Source organism: Passer domesticus, chromosome 4 (assembly GCF_036417665.1).
Source record: "Passer domesticus isolate bPasDom1 chromosome 4, bPasDom1.hap1, whole genome shotgun sequence".
Lineage (NCBI taxonomy): Eukaryota > Metazoa > Chordata > Aves > Passeriformes > Passeridae > Passer > Passer domesticus.
Window position 1 is genome coordinate 44230699 of NC_087477.1, and position 17223 is coordinate 44247921.

Consider the following 17223-nt stretch of genomic DNA (forward strand, 5'->3'; position numbering starts at 1 on the left):
ATCTTGGCCAGTGAAACCATTCATATATTCTTCAAGCCTACCCAAACTATTGACTTTGAAGGACTGTGGATCATGTGGATCAAGTGCTGCAGTGAAAAAAGGAAGTACAGATTCTGCAGTCAATGGGCATCCTTAAATTTGTGCGCAATTATGCACCTAGGTATAATTGAGCACAAGCTCTTATCATACTCTTTATGAAGGAGTGGAACTGCTCTTAAGACAGACAGAGTTTCCTATAAGGATTCTGTAAGTTGTGATGTGATAAGGACTATGAAACAAATCCAGTTTTTCACTGGAATATGAACAATGACTAGACTTAGAATAAATCAGAACTGTCATCTCTTCTGGTATACTCTGGCATATTTGTCAGTTATTTCAAGAAACACATTTTTTCACACAATTTTCTGTTGTACCTGACAATACTTACCATATCACAGCTAAAAACAAGGCCAGCATCTCACTGCTTAAAGAATAAAAGATAATAATAAAAGCAAAGGAGCAGTCTTCCAGGTTATGGAAAGCACCATAATTCTACTATGCCTGCAGTGAACTGAATGAAAGGGCAGAAATTTTGTTTTCCAAAGACTTATCCTTCCTGCCCAGTCCTACTGATTCATGAAACCACACTGGCAGCTGGGATAATGTCACTTAAACCCTAAGATTAGTTTCATACTTAAAAAATGTACTGAAGTGCTTTTCTGGACCTGGGCCAGATGCTCAGCAACTTCCAGAATCAAGTTCATATTTATGAGTGCTTCATAAGTGAGGAAAATCATAAAATTGAATGGCTTTGTTCCCATAAAAAAGGAAATATAAAGCCCTTAATGCAAAGTAACCATGTGTTAAGTAGTCATAGAACATTTTTTCCTTTGTTAATTAAGCAAAATTTTCATATGGGTGGGGCATTTCCTGGCAGCTGATGTTGAGGCAAGAGCCGTGAGTTTTAATTGCCACTTAAATCTAGTGCATTTCATTGAACAAACAGGTGGAGCATATCCACTCTGAATGTATGGAAACAGCTTGCCTTATCATAGAGAGGAGAATGAGTTTTCTGATTGATTAGTTCCTTTTTATTCTAAGTAGGTTGTGGCCAATTGCAGTAACTGCAGATTTTCTGCATTGAATGTTAACGCAGTTTGCATAGAAAACTAATTCAAAGAGAACACTTAAGAGTTTTAAAATCTGTACTAAAGTGAAAAAAAAAGCAACCAAGCAAGCATATTTCATTTATAGCTCCTAGAAATTGGAGTTATTAATTGAATTATGTGGCTGAAAAGGAAAAGAATCTATTTAACTGTGACAAGTCTCACTAGCTCTGAACAAGCAGCTATTTCTAGGCTGACACTTTGTAGGGTATAAGATTTAGCTAGGAACCAGATGTTAAAGTACATTAAACCAGTTACCAAGTTACATTCTGCGATCTGGAAAACAACTCAGTGGTTTATATATATTTAACATAGAGAGAAGGGGAAAATGCATTTGTGAAATGTGTTCCATTTTATTCTAGTAATAAGTGGTTAGCATTTGAGAAAGATTTCTTTCCTCTGAAAGAATCTTTTCCTCTTTCAGCTGCCAAGACAAAGGTAACTCATATAAACACCTCTCAGAGACAACAGATAAATTTGTTATATTTTCAGAGGTTTAGCTAAAGTGGTAGTAGATATATGACTTTTGTCCTCTATTTAGATGCATAATGGCAAGGCTGAAGAGCACTTCAGAGCTAAGTAGCTGTACAGTGGATCGAAGTCTTCATCGTTTCAGGATTAGTTTATACTTTTGATGTTCAGTAATTGAAGCCCTTGATTCCAGCATCAGTGTGTTAACATATGAAAAGATGGAATCTGACTCTCAGCTTGGTGTTGTACTTTGTGACATTCATTACTTTATTCACCTGAACCAGATGCAAATTTGCAGATTAGCCTACAAAGGCTAATAAGTCTTTATTTATTTTTTTATGTCTAAGGTAAAAAAAAATTGCAAAAATTTTTACTACTGTCTACATTTTTTTTCTGCATACTTTTTCTATATTCTGTATTTCTTCAATAATAATTGAGAGCTAAAATAGGAGGATGAAATACCTCTTTGTGTTAGACTAGAATATTCAAGGGATGCTATTTCTTGAGAGTAAAATGATCTAGTTTTTGCATGGTTAAATCTGCACTGGGCTTGTTTTGAAGACAATGTTAACCATAAGAACTGATGTGTGAACTAATGCCTAAACCACAAAAAAAAAAAAAAAAAAGGAAATATGAGGACCAAATGAGTTGTGGTTTAAAAACAGGCCAAAGTAATAGAAAATTCATGTACTGCAACCCAGAGTGCCAAGGTAAGAGCATAGTTAGAGGTCAGATAGATGGCCAGCTAAATGGAGAATCAGAGCAAGGAGTAGCTCCTGGGAGATTAAGTAAAAAAGAAGAAGGGGATGTAAATGGATTTTGAGTACAAATTATTCCAGGAAGGGCATGAAGCAAAGAGCTCAAATGATATGGGAAACGAGTATCAGTGAAGGAAGGGCTGTTCTCCATGAAGTCTGTGGCTTCTAAAAGACCCTTGCCAAGACATCAACTTAGAAAGTTTGGTGTGGAATGGGGTTGATTTTTATGCGTAAAAACCAAAAGACAAAACCAGATGCTTTACAGACAGTGGAAGTGCTTTTATGTGGGTAATGTGCACATGCCAAAAAAATAGATGCTGATCTAGTGTATTTATTTCAGGTAACACATAGCAATCAGCTGTGATAAGCACAACATAACTCAATATTGCCTGAAAAATATTCTGACTTGCATTTTCTTAAAATCTAACCACACTTCATAGCTGTAGGTTAGAAAACAGAGTAATAGAATTTAGAAAGGTGATCATAGTGATCACAGTCTAGAATTGCCAGTAGAAAACATATCTTTATTTAGTACTGTGTCTCTGAGATGAGCTTTAACATTACCTTTCTTCCATTATATGTCCTCCTTAAAGAGTTATTTTAATAATTTTGTAGTATATTTTAATAGGATTTTTTTCTCAGTAAGACCTTTTTCTTCAGAGCCCGTACTTAAAGGTGGCTATGGCAGTTTTCAGTGAGAGCAGATAAAAACAGATCAAGAGGAACTACTCTTAGGACACAGTGATTAAAGCATTAAAAAAAAGGAAGAGATAAGCACATCTGCATATTAATTTTATACAGAAAGTTAAAATGTTCGAAAAAAATTTGATCAGTTGCAAGCTTGGAAAGCTATCTTACATTTTTCACTTTAAAGCATCTACAGTCATTAAGGTAGTGGTGAATTTTTCATTAAGAAAATAAATATTGAGATCTTTAAAACTATTATTACTCCTTAGGACATAAATCTCTTCTTCAGGAAACGGAATATTTACTCTGTTATTTATTGAAATATAAAGGAGTCAATTGGGCCTTTGCTTTTGAGGCATTAATTTTAGCTAAAACAGTGAAATTGTAAAATATTATATAGGTTTTTAGTCTTTGTGTATGCAGAACACAAGAAACAATTTTAAATAGCCAGAAATGGTGTTTTAAACCATGAGCTTTACTGAAGCTCACATACTGGTGTTACAATGATTTTGCTGATATCATATTTAAAGAATGGTTTCCACAGAATGAGACTGGGGTAAAGATGCTACCATGGTGTATTAAGACCATTTGATGAAAACATTTTTTGATGGCTAATACTCAGCTATTTAAAAGAACACCACTTCCATAATAAGAAGCTGAATTATCTCATTTCATCACACCAATGGACTATGCCTGATAAAAGTCAGTCCTTCCAAATCTTCAAAGGAAGTGGTGAAAATAATTGAGTAGAAAAATGAAAATATGGGACAGAATAATCCATTTCTGCAAAAAGTGTTTCACAGTAAAAGTTTTATACATCTTTCTTCCTTTAAAAGACTTCGGTATTGGCTTATGTTAGCAATCGAAGAATTAAATGTTTCATCTAAGAAACTGTTTGTCCAGAACATGGGAGAAAAATGAACTGGTGAGAAACATTACACTGCCTGTACAATTTCCACTGGGATGAAATGATCTGGCTAATCAGTTGAGATGAAAAGGTTTTTTAAAATTTAATTTACAATCAATATCTAACAAGATTTCAAAGTTGATGACTTGATCAAATATTCATCTCTGTATGTGTTCAAGGCCAGGCTGGATGTAGCTCTGAACAACCTCTTCTAGTGAAATGTGTCCCAGCCCATGGGGGGCAGCTGGAACTAGATGATTTTAAAGGTTGCGTCCAACCCAAACCATTCAATGATTCGCTGAGTTATTTCAAGTCAATCTCACTACTGCTTTCACTCCTTGTACTTTAAAGTCTTATCTTTATCACATGTTGAAAGAGAGGCTATAAAGAGTTCTGGAAGACAAGGTGACAGACCTGTACCCAGAAAAAGTCTCTGCCTCTTTACTGCCTCACACAGGTGACCTCTTTTCATTTAATGTTTCCCCTGTGCCTAAATGAAATTGCATTCAATATTTAAGGTCTGAGGTTTAAATGATATTTATTTAGTATTTAAGTACTTTTCATCAAGAATAACTGCTTTTTTTCTGCTATGAGCTCTTTTGGTGATGGGGTTTTTAATGTTTTTCAGCTTAATTTCATTACTGGCAGTGTGGAACTCTTGTAACAGGCAAAAATAGGTCGACCATGACCTTCCTTTAATGCTTAAAGTTCTAGTCTTTAGCAGGTTTCAAGCGTCTGTCTCTTTTTGTGGCATTATTATGTAATACTTCCATCCAAAATTTATCTTTCTTTAAAGCATGCCCTTATACTTCTCTTTACAAGAGTAATAGGCACTTGCAGGTCTACTTACCTTTTCCCATTTTGGATACTTCTCAAAGAGAGTGGCTTATCTCTATGAAATACATAGGAATTAGCTTCAGACAACATCCTTAACTTTTTGATGGTTAACCTTTTCTAACCTTTCTTTCTGGAAAGCTCTAGCTTTTTTTTTCTTTTTTTTTTTTCTTTTTTTTTTTTTTTGGTTGGGGTTTTTCCTTTTTGTCTTTCTTTTCCCAATTATCTATGCACTTTTTTTCTCTACAAGTTATTTTTACTACACCGTTCTAGATAATTGTCTTGAAAGAAATTGAGGATCTTTATTTCCTGATGCTTTCCTGCCAGATATTTGGCATATGTTACCCTTTACTTTTGCAGCACTGCATTTAACAGCTGTCTAAAGAGATATAACCAACATTAGAAGACAAAGAGCAATAAGATTCTTGAGAATGCTTTTGCTTCTAATGATATTCCCATGGATTTGGGTGGATATTACTTTTAATGATAAAGTATTTTGAGAGCAGTTTTTATTATATCATTAAAAAAAAATCTTCTTTATATGGAGAACTCTTAAAATAATCTAGGTCTTTCAGTAATGGAGGTCTGCTAGAAGATTAAAATTATTGTATTTGTTAAGGAATAAGATAGGGACATATTTGAACCATGCCAATATTATTATATATGTATCTAAATGTTTTTTTAATGACATTTTCCAGTGCTTATTTAGTTATAACACTAGAAAATTTTAGGCATATAAAGTAATTTTAACCCTATTATTTTTATTATTTTTTATTGTTATAGTTTCAGGCATTTCTTTCTCATTATGCTTATTCTTACTCTTACTACAAACATATGCCTCAAAAATCATGTTTAAAAAGACAAAATACCTATGACATAATTAAAAATATGTCAAAACAAGAAAAAAGTCATTAAATTTGATATCTCATTTCTGAGGCTCTGTAAAACAATTTCCTTTTACTGCTTGGTAATTGTCAGCTCCACGTTTCTTTTTAGATTAGAATAAAGTGATTTATGGAAATTTTAATGTTTATAAATATAGCAAAAATTATCTATATTATCAGTAGTCTGCAGCATCACCTATTTGTTTGTTGGGGTGCTAAACTGTGATATGTAAGAATGAAAACAGAATCCTAATGCAATTAAAAGGCAAATATTTTCTGGAGAATTTCACCTAATATGTTTTTACTTGGACTACGAAGTTTTAATTTGTAAGATTTCACTTAAATTAATTCACTTATTATAAGGCAAAAAGGGAAGCTTTAATTCAGCTAAGAAATTCTAGGAATTTCTCTGAGCAGAGAATAATTTTTTTATAAGAAAGACATCAGGTGTTTGATAGGATTTGGTCAGGAATACGTTACGTGTTATAGAGGAAAGGAAATGGTGAGATAGAAGTGAGAACTGACACAAGGGTAGTGGATGTTAATTCAGCTGGGAGATGGTATCATGCAATAGAATTCTTGATAGATCCATGAGGAGGGGGAGCACAAAGACTAAAAAGTTCCACAGACATTGACAGTGAATTAAGAGCTGTTCCCAAATAAACAGGAGCATGGACTGAACAGCCTGGGGAAGCCCTGGAATGAGTTGTTTTGCTTATATGTTGCATCAAAAGAGGAAATAGAAAACCAGATTGATGAGAAATAGAGAGCAAAAAGAAATTATTCTGTATGAACAAGGAAGGAGGAGTCTGGCAGAGAAACAAAGCAAAGGTGATCAAGCAAAAAGGTGAAGGAAATGAGAGAATTTATAGGGACGAATGAATTGGACATGAAATGAGTAGCCTGAAGAAATGAATACTGTAACACACATTCATACACATTCATATTAGGTAAGATTATAATAAATAAGGTGTAGATTAGTAAGGGGATTTAGTGTTGTTTCTGGAAGCGTACTAAAGCAAAATAAAATACTAATAATTTGGAAAAAAAAAAAGACTGTACTCTATGCTGGAAGCTTCAGCATCAGGTAACTGAAGAGTGAGCTTAGGATGAGGATCAGGGTGGGGTGAAAGTCAGAGTAAGATTGACTGCCGGGTGTGTAGAGCGTGCTGTGTTTGGGCAATGCATTCATCAGAGTTTGTGCTTTTGAAACATTGGAACCGTAGAATAAAAGCCATCAGAAAACAAGTATAGACAATATATTTTTTAATATAAGCTTTGGTAATACGTAGTAAATTAGGAGGTGATCAAGATTTAGGAAAAAAACCCACACAGATACCTCCCCCCCCCCCCAACAACTTGTCTAGAAAACTACAGCTCTGTGTATAGTTTCTTGAGTTTGATTTTCTATCAAGCATGCTATTGCATGAAACCATCTCACAGCTCACCAATGAATTCCAGAATTTCCTAACTTTGAAACAATATTCTGAAAGCACTTCTAATATTATATTAAAATGTTTTTATATGAGCAGCATTTAAAGTAGATCTATTTCTCTAATACTAATAGGAGCCAGAATTGACTAGGCTTTGTTCTCTTATCTAGGAAGATGTAATCTTCTGATACAGCACTCATAATTCAAGGCTTTAGTCCTGTGAACAGCCCTTCTGGGATTTTTCTAGTTTAAAGACTGAGGGGTCTACTGCCTCCTACAATTGCTAAAGAGCATAAGATATATAGTCAGAGATCACCTTCCGAACAGTCAGCACCAGTCTAAGCCTCTAATAGAGCTATTCTGAAGCAGCAACTTCAGAAACAGTTGGGTCAGCATGGTTCCTTGGGGAATCACATAGATTTCTGGATGCCCAAAAGAAAAATTGCCAGTGATAGAAGCTGGCAGTGTTTAGCAGAGCTAAGCTGTGAAACAATTGAGCTGTACTCAGCCACAGTAATGCAGTAAGACTGGCTTTGACTTTGTCAATTCTCCTAACTAGGTTAGTTTTGTCTCTTGAAACCAGAAATTAATTTTCATATTGAAATGAATTAAATATATAGAACTTAACATTAAACATTCAGTTCTCTAAATGTATAGTAACTAAGCTTTTTATTTTTTTTTCTCTGAGGAAACTGTGATCTATTTCAAGGGCAAAGAAATAAGTTTCACCTGCACCATTTTCTTCATTTTCTTATCTATGTCCACATTTCCTTTTCTCAGTGTTATTTAGTTAAAAAAAAAAAGAAAAGAAAAGGAACAACAAAACCCATCCTCTTCCAGAAACATCAAACCATCATTGCCCAATGTTCCAAGACATCAGAAAAAATCAGGCAGGGAACCTTCTCAGTAGTTAAAATTTATCTAAATCTCAGAGAATATTTGATCTCATTTAGATCCCTAGACCTTGAATTGAATAAAAATTCATAAATTTCAAGTTCTGACCGGAGGAAATTCTGAGCTTATGTGCCATTTTGTCTTGGTTTGATCTGAGGTTTTTTGGCTTGTAAATCCAGAAAATTAAGCCACTGTGTTGTCTTTGACTGTTTAGACAGAATAATAAGAAAATAACCTATTCAGCATTAGATGAGAAAACGAATAAAATCTGTCTCTTATCATGAAGCTAGATAAATGCTCCCTGCCTGTGAAATTCTGTGAGCAGGCCCTATCTGGATAGGAAACTGTTAGTCCAGGATAAAAGTGGGGACCAACATCTTACACATGCATGTGGGGCTTCAGAGAAGGGTTTTCTATAATCGAAGAAAATTATTAAATAAGAATAATAATTTGATTGTGGGGAGGCACAAGACACCATTAAAAAAAAACTACAAAAAGAATATGCTAAAAAGCATTTCAGCATGTATTCAACAAAAACATTAAGCAAAAGAAATAGCACAAGCATTTATGGGTTTCCATTATATTGCAGAATATCTGTTGTCTTCTTATTTATATTATACTTTTTAATGATTGCATGTCTTTTGTGAAGGAACATAGAAACAATAATGACATTTTAAGTGGTACTCATTTACGAAAGTGAGAAATAGACAGTTAGGGTAGAGACTTCCCACAGTGCTGCACCTATATTTTCTGTGTAGCCAGGTGCATAATTAAAGCCATTAAAGTACAGACAATCCCACAGCTGTCTTTTTAACTGAATACAAGTTATTTTCAAAAAATTCTCTGTTAACCTCTTCTAATGAATCAAATTGACTTTTGAGATTGCTTATTTGAAAATATCCTGAATTATTCTGAACCTGTAAATGTTTTAAAAACTCTAATTAATCTGCAGAAGATCTGAGTGATTAGCAAAAAAAAGAGAAGATTTTTCTTTTGGACGCTTCAAGACTTATTTTTTATTAACCAAGAGCTAAACACACCCTAAAAGCAAATTCTTCAATAGCCAAATTCTTCATTAGTCACCTATGTTATCAGGAACATGATTGGTTTCTATCACAAAGCAAATGACTTGACATGATACCACTAGTGTTCAAAATTGCAGAGAATATCCTGACTATTTTTTCTTAGAAGCAGTTTGGGACTGAAACAAGAGTGATACATGCTGGACTTAGATTAGATTTTCAAGTTATGTGGATGACTATCAATCTACAAACTTTCAAAAAAAACTTCAAAATAGTCAGCAAATTGGGGAGCTGAAGCTATATACAAAGATAATATTATTCTTATTCTTATTAATATTACTTTAGATATCAAAAGTATAAAGAAAAGTGTCTATAATTTCTTGGGCTGTTACAATCACCAAAGTCTCCTTTTGCCAACACAACTTCAGTTCCTACAGGCTGACTTAGCTATTTGACAGATCTGTAGGGAGGGCAGATGCAGTACCTGGTGAGCCTCAATAAAAACAAGTTTTACAAGTCTGTCCTACCGAACTAATTAAAACATTGGTTTAGTGTCTTTAATCAGAAATTATGAGTAGGCTGAGGATTTTAATGTACCCACAATAATGATTAGATTTTTCAGATTATAATATTTTATAAATAGATACTTAAGAAAGTCAATAAGAAGGTAGCCTTTAAGATTTCTTTTGGCTAAGAGACTACTTCTTAATCATGCTCCTGACTTGAGATACTTTGGCTCAGATTTGCTAAAGTTTTCAAGTAAAATAAAAATCTAAAGCTGTCATAATCTGCACTTGACAGAAGGAGAAATAAGTATGGAAGTTCACCAAAATGAGCAGATGGGAGAAATTCATGCCATAATTCCCCCTCTCCTAGGTTCACTCCTGGGTTCACAGAGCTATTTTACTTTTATCTCCGTCCTGAGATTTTACTGAGTGCAATACATTTAGTTTCTTCATTCTAGAAGCTGCAAATGTTTACTTATTTGCTTTAAAGTAAAACATCTTAAAAAAATGAAGCAGATTTGGGAGTGATGTTTCAGGAGACTCCAGGAGGTTATGCTGTTTTGCATCAAAAAAAACTCAAACAATAGCAAAAGCAATTCTAGCCACACATTGTTTCCATTTCCTGACATCTGCAAGGAAACCTAAGCAACTTGTATGATAGATTTTTCAGATGTCATTTGAATTGGTCATAAAATGAATATTTTTGAATAATTTCCTTGTTGCAGAGTTATAACCCACCAGAGTGATTAGATCAATTAACACAGAATGTTAGGCTAAAGTACAATAAACATTGTCTTTTGAAAGGTTTGACACTGAAAACAGATGCACTTAGTATCTCAGAGTTAATAAATTAAGTCTTTTTAAAAGTGTGCTGTTACAGGCATATTGAGCTCTACTGTTGCTATCAATGTGGTTGCATTTCTAGGGCTGAAATGTTACAGTCTGCATTCCCAGTTAGCACTGCCAGAGAGAAACTGAAGACAATTTCAGATATGCCCTGTCAAAGCTCCGGTGGGTTTGGTTACTTGATGCTGCAGGAGAGAGCTTGCACATACACTGGTTTCATCAGTTCTCACTCAGTCATTGCACAAACTAGTTGTTTTCCTCTCTAGGCGGAGACCTGTCTGTTACTCTGATTTAAAGTGGACATCTACAAATAGAAAAACTTGATCTAGAGGGAAGTTATAAAATCCTTTCAGTACCCAACCTATCAAACTCTTAATCATTCATATTTCAGCTCCTCTGCCCTTTGTGCAGTATTTCATTTAACCAGCATAAACATTTCTTATGATAGAGAAGATTGGGAAAAAAGAGCCTGAAATTCTTAGTTATGACTGCATGGAGGTTGCACACTGTTCCATAACCATTGCTTTTCATTTTTATCAGTATAAACTCAATGGTTTTCTATTCCCCACAGTATGTTTTTAGTAAATTATTCTCTTTCCATTCAGCCTTATACTACTAACTCCTTAGGACAGCCAAAAGCCTTTGAACTTCTTCTTCTGCATTGTTTAATCTATGAGCTACTGCTGAGACCACTGAAATGTGTTGCAGCAGAAATTTTCAAATTAATTATTCCTACCATATTACACTGTGTATCTAAATGCAATCTTCTTTACAAAAAGAAAAGAAAAATACATACTTTCTTTAAAGAAGGATTTGGGAAACATTTTTAAGCTTTCTTATGCATTTTTGGGATTGGGAAACAAAAAAGTATTTTTGTAATGTAGTTAATACATTTTTTATCCATATATCTAATTAAAATCTTGGTGATTATAGAAATTACTATATCGGGGCTAAGTAGGCCATAAAAGTAACATACCTCGTTCTTATCCCTCAGTGGCCTCATTTTACGTTCTGATGTGTCTTTGTGAAGTGTCACAATCTCAGCTTGCTGCATGCAGGCTCATGGTAGTTTCTACATCTTCAGTTATGTCAAAAAGGAAACAGTTTGAAAATGTCAGCTAGTCATAATATTAGAACAACAGAAAGACTTTGCAAAGACACAAGCTTTTTAAATTTCAGCCCAAATCACAAAAGTTATCACGGTACTTGAGGAAAACGTACTGTTACTTTGGGTTATCCATACATACACATTTTATGTGTCAGAAGGGCTTTTCTTTGTCAGAGTTGATGTTACTGCATTCCAACAGATTCTGTCTCCAGGAACATCACTAAGGACATGTCTAGCAGACAGTAACACATTGTACAGACTTGGAAAAAAGGAGAAGCACTGTGTGTGATGTGATTACTAATCTCTACTATTGAAATACATGTTTATACATATGTACAATAGCCAAGATCAAGACGACTGGCTGTGGCTTACATCATCTTGTCATTTTTATGACAGAAAGACACCTAAAGCAAGCAGATGACTGAGGTGGCTCCCACTGACTTTAACCAGAGTCATTCCAGCATTGTCATACATTTTTTTGGGGACTTAATAAAAACAGCAGTTACAAGACTTAACTGCAGGATACATAATTTATAGCAAATTTGGCCTGTTTAAATTTTACTTCTGAAGATGCAGAAAATATTGGTTTAATCATCATTATCTCCCATAGGTTTCTGTTTCTTGTTAGTTTGTAAATCCTTCCATATGGATTTCTTAAACTTAAAGACTGAGCAGACAAGTCCCCTGAAAACTACAGATTCTCCTTGCATAATGTTTCTTCTTTTCCCACAATACTTTCAAGATTTCATCACTATAGGAAACTTATGGGTGTGTTATTTAAACTTCTGTATGATTAGTTTTCCTCTTTTTCCCCTTTGTTCAGCATCACCTGCCTAATCTTCAGTGTCTTTTCAAAGCCCTGCTCTTTACTGCCCACTGACCCCACTATATCACAATATCAATATGGGTGATTGATAAATGTGTACATGAATCTCTGAGCATGCCATCAGAGTGGCCAGCTTTGGGAACATGCATTATGAGTTGCTCTAAGGTCAACAGGCAGTAAAGTCTTCTGAGCATTCTCCACCTCAGATTAGAATCAATTCCTTGACTGAATAAATACGCAGCCAAACTGCAGCTGACAGACAGAAGCTGTAAAATGTGAGAGTGAAGGTCAGCACCCTGGATGAAATCTTTTACATGGTGATCAGACAGACCTCATGAGGAAATAACCAACTATGACAGATAAGGTGGCCTGAGCAGGAGCACTGGCAGTGAGTGATTCCTGTGTCAGAGCCTGTACCTGCCCGGAGGGGAAAATCAAAGTGGGGTCTCTGCTTCGTTTTTCTAATTGAAACAGGCATTGGTAAGGAAGAAGCAAAAACTTGTTCTTTTTGAAATCTAAGGGTCAAACAATGAATATTTGTTAACTATAGAACTTGTTTGGAAAACTGAAATAAAATGTCCTGCAATAACTTTTAGCAATAATATGACAGTATTTAGAAACCATAAAATATGAAAACAGTAAAATAAACTTGAAGTAAACCTGGTGAAGAGAATAGAATTGAATTTTTCTTCATTGACAGCAACAATTAGCATATTTGGAGAGAATTTCTGAAAGTAGATAAACTATTGGACTCAAATACATTTCTTTTCACATTAGAAAATATTTTCTTTAATAATCTCGATTTTATTTCATTTCACTGGCAATTTTACAAACCTTATAATATGCTGGTGGTATAGGAAGGCCTTCTTCTGAGAGTTTTGCCAGAAAAGCACTTAGTTTTTCTTACACATATAGAATCAGGGAGCTCCCAGCTTTTGCTTCTGTAGGACCCAGAATAAAAAATTTATCCCAGTGGAACACAATTTTTCAACAAAGCAAACTGTGAAATCTAAAAAAAAAAAAAAAAATAATTAAAAATTAAAAATCATAACGTATTGTGATCTCAGACACATTATTAAAAAATGCTAGTCAAAAGAATTAATACACATTTGTATTTTTAAACAGTGTAGAGGAACAGATAGTAAAATTTCCAACTGCTTCAACTGTTCAATCAAAAAAGCATGTTCAACAGAAGAGACCATTATATTTGTGTCTCTTTCTTCTGTTCTTAATTAAGATTATAAGCATTCTAAACATTGTGGGAAAATTATATAAAAATCAGTAATATACTTGGATTATATTTATGTATAAACATATATATCTGCAGCAGGTTGTTAGACTCCTAAGGTTAAATTCTAGGAAAACACCTTCTACCTCAGAAGACAGCCCAGAAACATGTCCCAGATGAAGTGTAAATATTTTTTAGTTGTAAACAATGTAACCTAAAGTTCATAATTTCTCATCTACATCTTATAAATGCCACTACTTAAACTTTTCTTTCTCACTGTACCTATTTCTCTTTTCTTTCTGATTTCAGTTATATGTGGGTGTTCAGATTTCTTAATATACTTAATCTTTTTTATATATCCTTTTAAAATTTACCTCTCTCTTTCTTGCGGACTTTCTAATGATTTTTCAAATTAAAGTACCCTCAAAGTCCATTAGATACATCAGGTTGCCTATTTGAAATCATATTAATGAGTAACAATTTTGTCACTTCAAACTTTTCTTTTTTTAAAATTCATTCTTTTCACACAGAACTTCAGCTTCCTTACATAGGATCTATTTTATAACTACAAGAATTAGGTGGAAAATTACTCTGTGAAATTAAAGTTTTTTCAAAGCAAATATTATACAAGCAATGTGTTAGAATTACAATGTAGGAACGATTCTACTATTTAGCTCTGGATCTCAGATTGACCACACCTCATAAATCACAAGGATTTTTTTTTCATTGTTTTTTTTTTTCCTTGTGTTTATTTCCAAATGCAGGTCACATCTGGTTCAGAAGGTAAGGCATGATCTGATTATTTAAGGATTCCCTGATAAGGATGACTAACTACATCCCTCTGGACAGCGCTACAGTCTTTCCTTTGGAGTTATTATTTATAGAGAGAGTATAGATCCTAGTCAAACTAAGATGTTTTTCTCTAGTCAATGAAAATGTTTAGAATCAAACCAGAATTGCCTTTGTTTCTCTTTGACTGTTCCTCCTTTGGAGATCTTTACCTAAGTTAGCCCCCATCAGAATGGATTTTCTTGGAAGCATCTTCTCTTTTCACCTTGAAAGAATTCAAAAAAGACTTTTCTTGTAAACTCTGACATCAGACATGATGATAAAAAAAACAATCTAATTTTCCCCCTAAAGATGTTTAACTCCTTTGGCACAGTTTTTTTGTTTATCCTTCCAACCTGTCCTCAGCTTGTCCAGACCTTTGCCTGATCTTCCAAGCCATCCTAAGCACTTGGCTATCCTGGCTCCTTGTAAATCACTTAGCTGGAACAGTCTGTATCCTGGCTAATCCTCCTAAGATTCTCATCCTAACATATTAATCATAATAATAAATCCTTGCTCCTTTTTGCTGCTTTGTTTACCAGAAAGACAATCAAAGGAGTAAGATCCCTCTCTTCCCAGAATCTTTTGCTATGATTCATTTGTTCTGAACATGAGAGACCTTGGATTCTTTATAGCTGCATAAGTGAAACATAACTAGTCTGCATGCCCTGTTCTCATGCTTTTTCCTAGGCTGGTTTTTAAGGCTATGCAGAGGCTGTTTTGTTTGACAATGCTAGGTCTAAATGGCTTAAAACTGACAAACACCAAAGCACAAATAAAAGCAGGACTTTGTCATTGTAATCCTCAGCATTGTGGACTCCTAGAAATGGACAGCTATCTCTGAGAAAGACAGTGGCAATGATATTATATGCTTATTTGTGCTACAGAAATGACAGTCAAGAAAGGTACTTAACCTGGACTGGTAATCACAGGAATCAGCACTGACTAGAGTCTGTCTGCAGGAAATACCAGTATAAGGATGTGAGTGAAACACTGTTCTTCACTACAAGGGGGTGAGTAATTCTGTGTAGAGCTTAAAGACAGATGTATTGCTCAGAAAGAAGTTGCCTCATGCTTTTTCTTAAAGTGGTGGTGGTGCTTTTGCTGCCTAATCTCATCCTTGTCTAGGTGATTAGGATATTTGGCTGTGAAGGATGATTATCTTCATGTGTGAATTTAATGTCTAATGAGTCTCTCTATTGTTTCTTGTTAGTTCTCATGACTCAGGCAATCTGGGCTACACACACCTGCATCTTCTTCAAACTGAGGAGCAGGATGACTTACATCTAAGGAACCTCTTACCATGATCCTGTCACACATATTTTTGTTGAAAATGCAAAACCAAAGCTTGACAAGATACTGAAGTTACAAGATCAAGCTTCTTTTATAGAACTTTGAGTCACTTCCTATAGTGTATATCAATTATGCTTCAAGAACACTATGATAATTCAGACTCTGGATATTATTAAGCATGGTAAAGATCTGCTTCTGGTTTTTAAAGAGAATCAGACAACCATATTCTGTCTTTTCAACTAGCTATCTCAAATCAATAACATTTCTAGCCGAGTATATAAAGCTCTGAGTTTTTTTCGTAAGGAAATGTCCTTTTTTTTTCCTCCCCTTCAAAAATGTAGATATTTCATAGTCTCTCTTAAATCTGAAACAGCTTAAGAGGACGTAGGACCTGAGGTTTCTGCCTTCCATAAATGTATATCTTTGAATTACTCTCCTAGTGAGCTTTGACTTGGGAAAGGCAATAGCTAGAACTACATTTGGGAAAAAAAATCCATTAACAACTGACAGATACATCTGCAAAAGAAAACAATCTCCCAGCAGTCCTCCCAAAATATAATTGGAATAAATTAGTCTTCTGTTTATAGTCATTTCATGATCATCAGAAAGGAGGGGGGAAAAAAAGAAGGAAGGTAAAATACAATATGGTTATGTTATCTGAAGGAAATTATATGGTTATTTACATTAGTCTGTTATGCAAACATTTAGGAAAACATACTTCTGAAATATAAGGAATATATGTCATATATGGTAATGCAGGTTTTTTATTTTGCAGCGTGATAAAATTGCTTAACAGTTGTAGGCATGTATAACAGATGTTGCCATGCACTGTCCTTGATTTACATGATGGGCAAATTCCCTGAGCAAAGCACATATGTGTCATGTCCAGTGGAGAGGAAAATACCCCTGTAGCTTGCTCCAGATTAGGAAGAAAACAGATTTAAAAGAAATTTGCATTTTTCTTTTTTTCATTTCAGATTTTTACTGCTACACACTTACCAGAAGCACTGATATTATGAGACCTTGTTATTTATTAGAAAAATGTACCTAAATATATATTGGAGAGTTTTGTTGGTATTGCATTATTCTACTGTATGCTTTATTATATTAAGTGCAATTAATTTTCATATAAACTGTTTTGACATAATCTCACTTTTGAAAATTACTTGTAAATTTTCCTGTCAGTGCTTACATGATTATTTATTACTTAGTGGAATACATAATGTCTGTCAAAACTTTTACCTTCCTAATAATTATATTGGTATAAAGATGTGACAGAGAAAATAGATTAAAGACAATTATTAAAGTCTTGTTATTTTTAGGTGGTTGTTCAGGTCCCGTTTTCAGATTTTCATTTATTCTCCAGTAAGGAGCTCAGAAAAAGAAACCTAGTATTTAATGTAATTTTTTTTTACCATGAAACTGGCAATCAAGACACCACATATAGAAAATAATAGAATATCTCAAACTGGAAGGTACTCATAAGGACCACAGAGTTCAACTTTTTGATTCTCATAGGACTACCTAAAGAATAAACACTAATATATCATTAT

The 17223-nt window shown here is 34.2% G+C and overlaps 1 long non-coding RNA gene across 1 annotated transcript in view; it reads right to left on the bottom strand.

Annotated features, from left to right (window-relative positions):
- Window positions 1–11436, bottom strand: part of LOC135299107 (uncharacterized) — a 50237-nt gene extending 38801 nt beyond the window's left edge. The window contains exon 1 of the long non-coding RNA XR_010361163.1: window positions 11364–11436. This is a non-coding gene — a long non-coding RNA (uncharacterized LOC135299107). The remainder of the gene's footprint in view (window positions 1–11363) is intronic.
- Window positions 11437–17223: the final 5787 nt, after the last annotated feature.